Here is a 12,709-nt window from a genome sequence, read left to right as displayed (position 1 = left end):
AAAAGTTCATTTTTGCCTTTGTTTCACTAGCCTTGGAAATGTATCTTGAAAGAAGTTGCTGTGGCCAATGTTAAAGAGGTTATTGCCTATATTCTCCTCTAGGATTTTGAACGATTCCTGTCTCACATTGAGGTCTTTCATCCATTTTGAGTTTATGTTTGTGTATGGTGTTAGAGAATGGTCGACTTTCCTTCTTCTGCATGTGGCTGTCCAATTTTCCCAGCACAATTTATTGAAGAGACTGTCTTCTTTCCATTGCATATTTTTTCCTGCTTTGTTGATGATTATTTGTCCACAGAGTTGAGGGTCCATATCTGGGCTCTCTCTTCTGTTCCACTGGTTTATATGTATGTTTTTGTCCCAATACCATGCTGTCTTGCTGATCACTGCTTTCTAATATAGCTTGAAATCAGGCAACGTGATGCCCCCAGTGTTGTTTTTCTTGTTTTCAACATTTCCTTGGCAACTTGGCGTCTTTTCTGATTCCATACAAATTTTAGGATTGCTTATTCCAGCCCTTTGAAAAATGTCATTGGAATTTTGATTGGAATGGCATTGAAGGAATAGATTGCTCTGGGTAGCATAGACATTTTAACAATGTTAATTCTTCCGATCCATGGGCATGAAATGTTTTTCCATTTTTTTGTGTTTTCTTCAATTTCTTTCACGATGGACATTGGGGAGGGTAGGTGCTATGGTGAGCGCTGTGAGTTGTGTAAGACTGAGGAACCACAGACCTGTACCCCTGAAACAAATAATATATTATGTTAATAAAAAAAATAGAGTCTCTTGTAGACAGATAGCTTTTTTTTTTAAAATCCAATCTGATACCCTATATCTTTTGATTGGAGCACTTAGTCCATTTTGATTGAGAATAATTATTAAAAGATATGAATTTAGTGTCATTGCATTACCTTAAAGTTTCTTTTCCTTTCCGATTTTTGTTTTCTTTTGTTGTCTCTCTTTGATCAAAAGATTCCCTTTACTATTTCTTCCATGGCTGGTTTAGTGTTCACAAATTCCTTTTGTTATTGTTTGTCCTGGAAACTATCTCTCTTTCTATTCTGAATGATGGCTTTGCTGGATAAAGTACTCTTGGCTGCATATTTTTCCCATTAGCACATTCACTATATCATGCCAGTCCTTTCTGGCCTGCCAGTTCTCTGTGGACACGTTTACTGCTGGCCTTATGTGTCTGCCCTTGTAGGTTAAGGACCTCTTGTCCTGAGCTATTTTCAGGATTTTCTATCTCTGAAATTTCTAAGCCTCACTATTATATGTTGAGGTGTTGTCCTATTTTTGATTTTGATGGGGGTTTGTGGTGCCTCCTGGACTTGAATGCCTGTTTTCTTCCCCAGATTCGGGAAGTTCTCAACTATAATTTGTTCAAATAAACTTTCTGCCCCCCCTTCACCTTCTGGGACCTTTATTATCTGAATATAAGTTTGCTATGGTATCACTGATTTCTCAAAGTCTCCCTTCATGATGTAGTCATTTTCTTTCTCTCTTCATTACAATTTCCTTATTTTCTATCATTTTATCTTCTGTATCACTGACTCTCTCTTCTGCCTCATTTTTCCTCACTGTTAAGCCTCCATTTTTTACTGCATCTCAGTAGTAGCATTTTTAGTTTAGACCTTATTAGATTTTAATTCTTTTATTTCTACAATAAGGGATTCTCTAGTGTCTCTATGCTTTTTTCAAGCCCAGCTACTATCCTTATAATCATTGTTTTAAATTTTAGTTCAGACATCCTACTTATACCCATATTGATTAAATCCCTGGCAGTGAGTGCTATCTTTTGTTTTTTCTCTTGGTGGGTATTTCTCTGTCTGGTCATTATGTCCAGAATAGAATAAAAGAAAGAGAGAGAAAAGACAAAATACCACCACCAACAATAGAAAAAAAAATAACAAAATAAACTGGAAGAAAAGAAATAGACAAAATAAGAAAAAAATGGAAGTAGAAACAAACAGAACAAAACAAAATATTAGATCCTGGGTGTATTATGGTCTGCTTGTTCAAAGAAACCAGATCTCAAAATAGGAAAGGATGAAAAACTTATATGAAAATAAAGTAAAATAAAATAAAATACAGCTAAAGGAAACCAAAGATAATATATATGTATATATATAATGTATATATAAAAATAAAAAATAAGAAAATAGTGAAAAAATAAAAATGAAAGGCAAAGAATAAAAACAAAACAAAACCGTGAATGCTGTATACTCTTTTCCCTAAGTGTTGAAGTTTTGCAGTTCTCTGTGATGGGTAAACTAGGTGCTAACCAGGTGTTTCTGCTGTGTTCTGGGTGAGGGTCCTATGTGTACTGATTCTCAGGTGTCTTTCCCCTGGTGGAATTGTGTCTCCCTCACAGGGTTATGAGATCAGTGTTAGCGGTTTTGATCCCACTATGTGGCACTGTTTTACTTCCTGAAGACTTTTAACACCAATGGGAGTGGGGGATGAAAAAGGTGGTGCCCCACTCTCTAACCCCAGAGCTGAAAGTTCTTGCCCCCCACTCTTCAGTGGGCTCTCAGAGAAAAGCAGTCAGTCACTTTTGTTCCCTGGTTTCCATCTGAACTCCATGTTCACCCAACCTGTGACTGAGCGTTTTTATCTCAGGCATGCAACTAGGTTTCAATTGGCCAAATTTTGTGGACGCCTGTGGCACTGACCCACACTGTTCCTCCCAGGGGAGGGAGGGGTTCTTCCCATACTTCTGCCTTTTGCTGGGCCCTGCCTGCAGAGTGGCTGACGGGCCATGTAGTGGTTTGCAGTTTATGGCATCACCAAGCAGAAAGCCATTGCCTAGACTCACTATTTTCAGCCGGCTTCCCTGCTCCAATGCCTGGGAACTCTGCTGCACTCAGGCACCCCCATTCTTCTTGTGACCCTGGGGATCCTTAGACTATGCTGTCCCACCTGGGATTTCACCCCACTCTGCCACCTGAGCACCTTTAATCCAGGGACGTCGCCCATTGTAGTAGACTTCTAAAAGTTCCAGTTTTGTGCTATGCTGCTTATAATACTTAGTGGTAGCCTCCTTAAGCCGGCTCCCTCCCCTCACAGTATCCTCCAATATATTGTCCCTGATTCAAGTCTCTGCACCTACTATGTTCCAAAAAGTGGTTACTCTTCTATTTGTAGAATTGCAGCGTTTCTTTTCTCTTATCTCCAATGATTTTGTAGGTGTTCAGCATAATTTAATGATTATCTAGCTGAATTCCAGGGACCAAACTTAGGGTCCCTTTCTCCTCTGCCATCTTAACTTCTGCACTGTGTTTTCACTTTCATTTGCTTCCATATATTTTTAAAATTCTTCTTTAATTTCCTGGTTGACCCATTCATGTTCTTTAGCCTCCATGTATTTGTGGTCCTTCCAAATTTCTTCTTTGGTTGACTTCGAGTTTCATAGCATTGTGGTCTGAAAATATGCATGGTATGATTTCAGTCTTTTTGTACTGGTTGAGACCTGATTTGTGACTCAGTATGTCTATTCTAGAGAATGTTCCATGTGTACTTGAAAAGAATGTGTATTCTGTTTCTTTAGGATGAAATTTTCTGAATATATCTGTTAAGTACATCTGGTCCAGTGTGTCATTCCAAGCCATTTTTTCCTTTTTGATCTTCTCCTTAGATGATCCATGGGAAAGGACACTCTATTAAATAAATGGTGCTGGAAAAATTGGACACCCATATGCAAAAGAATAAAACTGGATCATTTGTACCATACACAAAAATTAAATCCAAATGGATAAAAGACTTGAACATAAGACCTGAAACCATAAAACTTGTAGAAGGAAACCTAGTCAGTAAGCTCTTTGACATAGGTCTTGGTGATGATGTTTTGAAACAACTTACAGTGAAAGCAAAAGCAACAAAAGTGAAAATAAACAAGTGGGACTATGTCAAGCTAAAACCTGCAAAGCAAAGGAAACCATCAACAGAATGAAAAGAGAACCAACTGAATGGAAGAGAATATTTGCAAATCATATATTTGATAAGGGGTTAATAGCCAAAATATATAAATAACTCATACAACTCAATAGCAAAATAACAACGGATTAAAAAATGGGCAGAAGGGCGCCTGGGTAGCTCAGACGTTAAGTGTCTGCCTTTGGCTCAGGTCATGATCCCAGGGTCCTGGGATCGAGTCCCACACCGGGCTCCTTGCTCAGCGGGAAGCCTGCTTCTCCCTCTCCCACTCCCCCTGCTTGTGTTCCCTCTCTCACTGTCTCTCTCTCTCTGTTGAAAAATAAATAAAATCTTAAAAAAACATAAAATAAAATAAAAAATGGGCAGAAGATCTGAATAGCCATTTTCCCCAAAAAGACATACAGATAGGCAATGGACACATGAAAAGATGCTCTACATCAGTAATCATTAGACAATGAGATATTACCTCACACCTGTTAGAATGGCTATTATAAAAAAAAAAAACAAGAAATAAATATTGGCGAGGATGTGGAGAAAAGGGAACCGTTGTGCACTGTTGATGGGAATGTAAATTGGTGCAGCCTCTATGGAAAATAGTATGGAGGTTTCTCAGAAACTTAAAAGTAGAACTACTGTATGATCTAGCAATTTCACTTCTGGATATTTACTCAAGCTTAAAAAGATATATGCACCCCCATGTTCATTGCAGTGTATTCATAATAGTCAAGATAAGGAAACAACCTAACTGTTCATGGAGTAATGAATAAAGAAAATGCAGTAGATATATATAGTGGGATATCATTCAGCCATAAAAAAGAAAGAGGGGAGCTTAGATGGCAGTGTAGTAGGAGGATGCTAGCTTGCCTTGTCTCTTAAACATAGCTATAACTATCAAATCATTCTAAATACCTAGGAAATTGACCTGAGGACTGACAGAACAAACTGCACAACCAGATGGAGAGAAGAGGCCACACTGAGGAAGGTAGGAAATGTGGAGACGTGGTTTGGGGGAGAAATGAATCATGAGTGCTACAGCGGGAAGGAAGCCCTGGTCATGGAGAAAAGCAAGAAAGAGAGAGAGAGGGAGAGAGAGAGAGAAAGAGAGAGAGAGAGGAGCACACAGGGGAATGCACAAGGAGAACACTTCGCTAAAGCCATTGGCTGGGAAAATGAGAGGGGCTGATTTTCATGAGTTTTTGCAACCAGCAGGGCTCAACGACTGGTGTTTTATAGGTTTGCCGGCATGAGGGTCATGCCCTATTCCTGGAGAGAAGGCAGGCAAGCAACCCAGGGGCAGACGGCATGATCCAAGGAATGCCTAAGGTGCACAGAGAGAGACTGTTCAGTCTTCTTGGAGCACATCTGTGATTTTCTCAGAGTTGCCTGTCAGGGGACAAAAGAGCAGGCAGGCACCATTTCCCTCCCCTGGCCCCCACCATGGGCTCAGAGACACCTGCTGAGGGTGGCTAAATCGGACACTGGCTGTTTAGCCTACTTTGCTCCAAATCCCATGCACTTTGGCACAATTGCCCTTCTTGGTCAAACCTGCATCAGTCTCAGTACAGCGAGATCCTCCCCCAGAAGGAGGTCCAGCGCAAGTCCCTGCCTGTCACACCAGGTAACTAAAGTTTGGATTTTTAAAAGTCAGCAGGCTTGGCTGGGATGGAGCCTGAAGTGCACTGTGCAGTTCCAGGCAGGCAGGCAGGCAACCTGAGAGAGACAGCATGAAAACAGTGATCTAAAAAATGCATGGGACACATGAGGGGAAATTACTCACTCTCCTGGAAATGCTTCCCTGAGAGCAACAAACACTGAATTCCCTCTTGGGGAACAAATGAGCTGGCTGGTGTCATTATCCTCCCCCATGCCTCAAGACTAACCAAGTCAGTACAGCGCCAACACTGGCTGCCTAACCTGCTTACACTGAGTCCTGCCTCCCTCCACTCTGCTGGTACTGCTTTTCTTGTTTTTTATTTATTTATTTATTTATTTATTTATTTATTTATTTATTTATTATGTGAAGTTAGCCACCATACAGTACATCATTAGTTTTTGATGTAGTGTTCAATGATTCATTAGTTGCCTATAACACCCAGTGCTCATTACAACACATGCCCTTCTTAATACCCATCATCCAGCTACCCCATCCCCCTAAAAACCTCCCACTGAAACCCTCAGTTTGTTTCCTGGAGTCCATAGTCTCTAATGGTTTGTCTCCCTCTCTGATTCCCCCCCCTTCAGTTTTCCCTTCCTTCCCCTAATGTCCTCCATGCTATTCCTTATGTTCCACATATAAGTGAAACTATATAACTGTCTTTTTCTGCTTGACTTATTTCACTTAGCATAATCTCCTCCAGTTCCATCCATGTCGATGCAAATGGTGGGTATTCATCCTTTCTGATGGCTGAGTAATATTCCATTGTATATATGAACCACATCTTCTTTATCCATTCATCTGTTGAAGGGCATCTCGGCTCCTTCCACAGTTTGGCGATTGTGAATATTGCTGCTATGAACACTGGGGTGCATGTGCCCCTTCATTTCACTACATCTGTGTCTTTGGGGTATATATCCAGTAGTGCAATTGCTAGATCATAGGGTAGCTCTATTTTTAACTTTTTGAGGAACCTCCATACTGTTTTCCAGAGTGGCTGCACCAGCTTGCATTCCCATCAACAGCGTAAGAGGGTTCCCCTTTCTCCATATCCTCACCAACATTTGTTGTTTCTTGCCTTGTTAATTTTGGCCATTCTAACTGGTGTAAGGTGGTATCTCAATGTGGTTTTGATTTGAATTTCCCGGATGGCTAATGATGTTGAACATTTTTCCATGTGTCTGTTAGCTGTTTGTATATCTTCTTTAGAGAACTGTCTGTTCATGTCTTCTGCCCGTTTTTTGACTTGATTATTTGTGTTTTGGGTGTTGAGTTTGATAATTTTTTTTGATCTTGGATACCATTATCTGTAATGTCATTTGCAAATATCTTCTCCCATCCCATGGGTTGCCTCTTTGTTTTGTTGACTGTTTCCTTTGCTGTGCAGAAGCTTTTTATCTTGATGAAGTCCCAAAAGTTCATTTTTGCTTTTGTTTCCCTTGCATTTGGAGATGTGTCTTGAAAGAAATTGCTGTGGCTGATGTTGAAGAGGTTACTGCCTATGTTCTCCTCTAGGATTTTGATGGATTCCTGTCTCACATTGAGGTCTTTCATCCATTTTGAGTTTATTTTTGTGTAAGGTGTAAGAGAATGGTCGACTTTCCTTCTTCTGCATGTGGCTGTCCAATTTTCCCAGCACCATTTATTGGAGATACTCTCTTTTTTCCATTGGATATTTTGTCCTGCTTTGCAAAGATTAGTTAATCAGAGAGTTGAGGGTCCACTTCTGGAGACTCTATTCTGCTCCACTGATTTATGTGTCTGTTTTTGTGCCAATACTATGCTGTCTTGGTGATCACAGCTTTGTAATAGAACATGAAGTCAGGCAACGTGATGCTCCCAGCTTTGTTTTTCGTTTTCAACATTCCCTTGGCAATTTGGGGTCTTTTCTGGTTCCATACAAATTTTAGGATTGTTTGTTCCAGCTGTGTGAAAAATGTCAATGGTATTTTAATAAGGATGGTGTTGAAAGTTTGGATTGCTCTGGACAGCATGGATATTTTAACAATGTTTATTATTCCAACCCATGAACATGGAATGTTTTTCCATCTTTTTGTCTTCCTCAATTTCTTTCATAAGTGTTCTGTAGTTTCTGGAGTATAGATCCTTTACCTCCTTTGTTAGGTTTATTCCTAGGTATCTTATGATTTTTGGAACTATTGTAAATGGAATTGATCCCCTAATTTCTCTTTCTACAGTTATATTGTTAGTGTATAGAAAAGCAACTGATTTCTGTGCATTGATTTTGTATCCTGCCACATTACTGAATTGCTGTATGAGTTCTAGTAATTTGGGGGTGGATTCTTTTGGGTTTTCCACATAAAGTATCATGTCATCTGGGAAGAGAGAGAGTTTGACTTCTGCTTTGCCGATTTGAATGCCTTTTATTTCTTTTTGTTGTCTGATTGCTGATGCTAGGACTTCTAGTACTATGTTGAAAAATAGTGGGAAGAGTGGGCATCCCTGTCGTGTTCCTGATCTTGAGGGAAAAGCTCTCAGCTTTTCCCCATTGAGGATGATATTCACTGTAGGCTTTTCATAGATGTTTTTTTTTATGAAATTGAGGAATGTTCCCTCTATCCCTATACTCTGAAGAGTTTTAATCAGGAAAGGATGCTGTATTTCGTCAGATGCTTTTTCTGCATCAATTGAGAGGATCATATGGTTCTTGTCTTTTCTTTTATTAATGTGCTCTATCACATTGGTTGATTTGTGAAAATTGAACCATCCTTGCATCCCAGGAATAAATCCCATCTGGTTGTGGTGAATAATCCTTTTAATGTACTGCTGGATCCTATTGGCTAGGATCTTGGTGAGTATTTTGGCATCCATGTTCATCAGGAATATTGATCTGTAATTCTCCTTTTTGATGGGGTCTTTGGTTTTGGGATCAGGATAATGCTGGCCTCATGGAATTATTTTGGAAGTTTTCCCTCTGTTTCTATTTTTTGAAACAACTTCAAAAGAAAAGGTATTATTTCTTCCTTAAATATTTGGTAGAATTCCTCTGGGAAGCCATCTGGCCCTGGACTCTTATTTTTGGGGAGGTTTTTGATTACTGCTTCAGTTTTGTTACTGGTTATTGGCCTACTTCTTCCTGTTTCAGTCTTGGTAGTTTATAAGTTTCCAGGAAGGCATCCATGTCTTCCAGGTTGCTTAATTTGTTGGCATATAGTTGCTGATAGTAATTTCTAATAATTGTTTCTATTTCCTTGGTGTTAGTCGTGATCTCTCCCCTTTCATTCATGATTTTATTAATTTAAGTCCTTTCTCTTTTCTACTGGATAAGTCTGCCCAGTGGTTTATCAATCTTATTAATTCTCTCAAGGAACCAGCTTCTAGTTTCATTGATCTGCTCTACTCTTTTTCTCGTTTCTATTTCATTGATCTCTGCTCTAATCTTTATTATTTCTCTTCTCCTGCTTGGTTTAGGTTTTATTTGCTGTTCCTTTTCTAGCTCTTTTAGGTATAAGGTTAGCTTTTGCATTCAGGATTTTTCTACTTTTTTGAGTGAGGCTTGGATGGCTATGTATTTCCCCTTTAGGACTGCGTTTGCAGTATCCCATAGGTTTTGGACTGGTTTGTTTTCATTCTCATTGGTTTCCATGAATTGTTAAGTTCTTCTTTGATTTCCTGGTTGACCCAAACATTCTTTAGCAGGATGCATTTTAACCTCCAAGTGTTTGCATCCCTTCCAAATTTTTCCTTGTGGTAGAGCTCCAGGTTCAATGTGTTGTGGTCTGAAAATATGCAGGGAATAATCTCAATTCTTTTGGTATTGGTTGAGACCTGATTTGTGACCCAGTATGTGGTCTATTCTGGAGAAAGTTCCATGTGCACTCGAGAAGAATGAGCATTCTGTTGTTTTAGGGTGGAATGTTCTGTATATATCTATGAAGTCCATCTGGTCCAATATGTCATTCAAAGCTCTTGTTTCTTTGTTGATCTGCTTAGATGATCTGTCCATTGCTGAGAGTGGATGTTGAGGTCTCCTACTATTAAAGTATTATTATCAATATGATTCTTTACTTTGGTTAACAATTGTTTTATGTAGCAGCTGCTCCCATATTGGGGGCATAGATATTTACAATTGTTAGATCTTCTTGTTGGATAGACCCTTTAAGTATGATACAATATCACTCTACATCTCTTACTACAGTCTTTAGTTTAAAATCTAATTTGTCTGATATGAGAATTGCTACCCCAGCTTTCTTTTGAAGTCTGTTGGCATGATAAATGATTCTCCATCCCCTCATTTTCAATCTGGAGGTATCTTTAGGTTCAACATTAGTCTTTTGTAAAGAGCATATCAATGGGTCCTGTCTTTTTATCCAATCTGCAACCCTGTGCTGTTTCATGGGAGCATTTAGGCTGTTACCATTGAGAGTAACTATTGAAAGATATGATTTTAGTGCCATCATATTGCCTGTGAAGTCCTTTTTTCTATAGATTGTCTCTGTAAATTTCTGGTCTATATTACTCTTGGGGTCTTTCTTCTTCTAAGGGGGATAAGAATCCCCCTTAATATTTCCTGCAGGGCCGGCTTGGTGGTCACATATTCTTTCAGTTTCTGCCAGTCCTGGAAGCTCCTTGTCTCTCCATCCCTTCTGAATGACAGCCTTGCTCAATAAAGTATTCTTGGCTGCATCTTCTTCTCATTTAGTACCCTGATTATGTCTTGCCAGCCCTTCCTGGCTTGCCAGGTCTCTGTGGACAGGTCTGATGTTATTCTCATATTCCTCCCTCCATACATAAGAAATTTCTTCCCCCTAGCTGCTCCCAGGATAGTTTCCTTGGCTCTAAGATTTGCAAGTTTCACTGTTATATGCTGGGGTGTTCATCTGTTCTTATTGATCTTGGGAGGGGTCCTCTCTGCCTCTTGGACAGGAATGCTGTTTCCTTCGCCAAACTAGGGGAGTTCTCAGGTACGATTTGCTCAAATATATGTTCTAGTCCTCTCTCTCTCTCTCCACCCTTTCAGGGATCCCAATAATTCTGTCATTGGAATGTTTCATGGCATCACTGATCTCTCTAAGTCTGTTCTCATGGGCTTCTAGCTATTTATCCCAGTCCTCCTTGGCTTCCTTCCTTTCTATTATCTTATCTTCTAGCTCACTAATTCATTCTTCTGCCTCCTTTACCCTGGCTGTTACGGTATCCAGTTTAGACTGCATCTCATTCATAGCATTTTTAAGTTCAGCCTGATGAAATCTCATTTCTGCCCTCAGAGATTTGATATTATTGCTAATATTTTTCTCAAGCCTAGATATCGATTTCATGATTACTGCTCTGAAGTCTATCTCTGACATCTTGCTTATATCCATATCCATTAGGTCTGTGGCAGAGGCCATTATCTTTGGTTCTTTTCTTTGTTGGGAGTTCCGCCTCCTAGTTATTCTGTATAGGGGTGGTTGAGGGAATGTACAGAGTCCAAAGTATTAACCACGACCCAAGTAAGATGCACCCATTTTATGGGGACCCTAGGGTTTTTGTCCTCTTGTTCTTTTTGCCTGTCTTCTGGGGGAAGGGCCTGCTGAACTGTTTCTCAGGCAACCCTGCTTGGGCAGAGTTGCCCTGCCCCCTGTTGGGGGGCTGGGTACCTTGGAAACTGGTTTTTTGAGCTTTTGTTCTCTGGCAGCTTTCTGCGTGTCTTCCGAGAGTCAGAGAAAAATGGCCGCACCCAAACCTCTGTCCCAGAGCAGAGAAATTTTAGTCTGCTCTTCACTGAGCCCTCCAGGACACACAGTCTCCGTTTGTGTATGCGCTGCTGAAAAACACAGCCTCCCACCGTGGTGTGCACCCACAGCAACTCTCCAGAGGTCGACCCCAGGGCCTGGGCAAGTGTCTGCCCTTTGTTCTTCTAAAACCACGAGCCACCCCGGCTTCACACGTATGCACCTGGATCCTGTCTGGGTGCTGCTCTAAAGCCCTTCTCAGCCGCTACTGCTCTGCGAGTTTGTGTCAGTCCCTGGCACAGGACGCCTTTGTGCTCTGGTGTTATATCACTTCCCAGGAGCCAGCTTATAGCGGCTCCCTCCCTTGTCTGCCTATCCTCCAATATCTGCCTGCATATTCATGACTCTGGCCTTCATACCTCGTGCCTGGCAGAGTTTTTCTGCTTGTAGAGATCCAGATATATATTCTTATATCTCAGGCTGATTTCGTATGTGTTCAGAATGGTTTGCTAGATATCCAGCTAAATTCAGGGGACCAGTTGAAACAGGGTCTCTTACTCCTCCACCGTCTTGACTCTGCTGGTACTGCTTTTCTTGGGCAAGTGTGTTTGAGGACCAGCAAAGGACCGTTCCCTAGAAAAGTAACAGAAAGCTCTGCATGCACCATGTCTACTGGCCATAGAGTCCTGCAAGCCTTCAGTTCTAACAGAAGTAGCATCAGGTCTCACTTAAGAAGCAGACCAGCCCACACCTGGTCAAAACTCATCACACCGTGGCCAAGACCCAAATAGTACCCACTGCAGGGAAGGAGAACCTCTGCAGATGACTCACCTGAGGGACAGAGCAGTCAAAACACAGCAGCAGAGTACCTGCAGCACCCACCACAGACACTTCCTGAAGTGTTAGGATCTGGACACTATATGACCTCTTCTTCATAAAGCCAGTACTTTCAGGAATAGGAAACATAACAGGCTTTTCTAACACACAGAGAAAGACAAAGACCTAGCCAAAAAGGCAAGATGGAGGACTTCATCCCAAGAGAAAGAACAAGAAAAAGTCACGGTGAGAGAACTAATCAAAACAGATATAAGTAATATGCTTGATGGAGAATTTAAAGCAATAATCATAAGGATACCCTCTGGTCTTTAGAAGAGCTTGGAAGATATCAGGGAGACCCTTACTGTAGAGATCAAAGAGCTAAAAAACAATCAGATAGAAATGAAAAATGCAATAACTGAAATTTGAAACCGACTGAGTAATGACAAGAAGAATGGAAAGAGCAGAGGAATGAATAAGTGATATAGAAGACACAATTATGGAAAATGATGAAGCTGAACAAAGAGAGAAAATTATGGGTCACCAGAGTACACTTAGGGAACTCAGTGACTCCATCAAAGGCAATAACATTCTTAATCATAGGAGTCCCAGGAGAAACAGTGAG

The 12,709-nt window shown here is 40.6% G+C and overlaps 1 pseudogene; it reads right to left on the bottom strand.

The window, feature by feature from the left end:
• The window catches only part of LOC116627312, a 38,612-nt pseudogene extending 25,927 nt beyond the window's left edge, over positions 1-12,685 (bottom strand).
• Positions 12,686-12,709: the final 24 nt, after the last annotated feature.

The sequence above is a fragment of the Phoca vitulina genome, unplaced genomic scaffold, assembly GCF_004348235.1.
Source record: "Phoca vitulina isolate PV1807 unplaced genomic scaffold, GSC_HSeal_1.0 scaffold96, whole genome shotgun sequence".
In the NCBI taxonomy this organism is placed as follows: domain Eukaryota; kingdom Metazoa; phylum Chordata; class Mammalia; order Carnivora; family Phocidae; genus Phoca; species Phoca vitulina.
The sequence above is the reverse complement of the archived record's forward strand: the minus strand, read 5'-3'. Positions and strand labels throughout refer to the sequence as shown.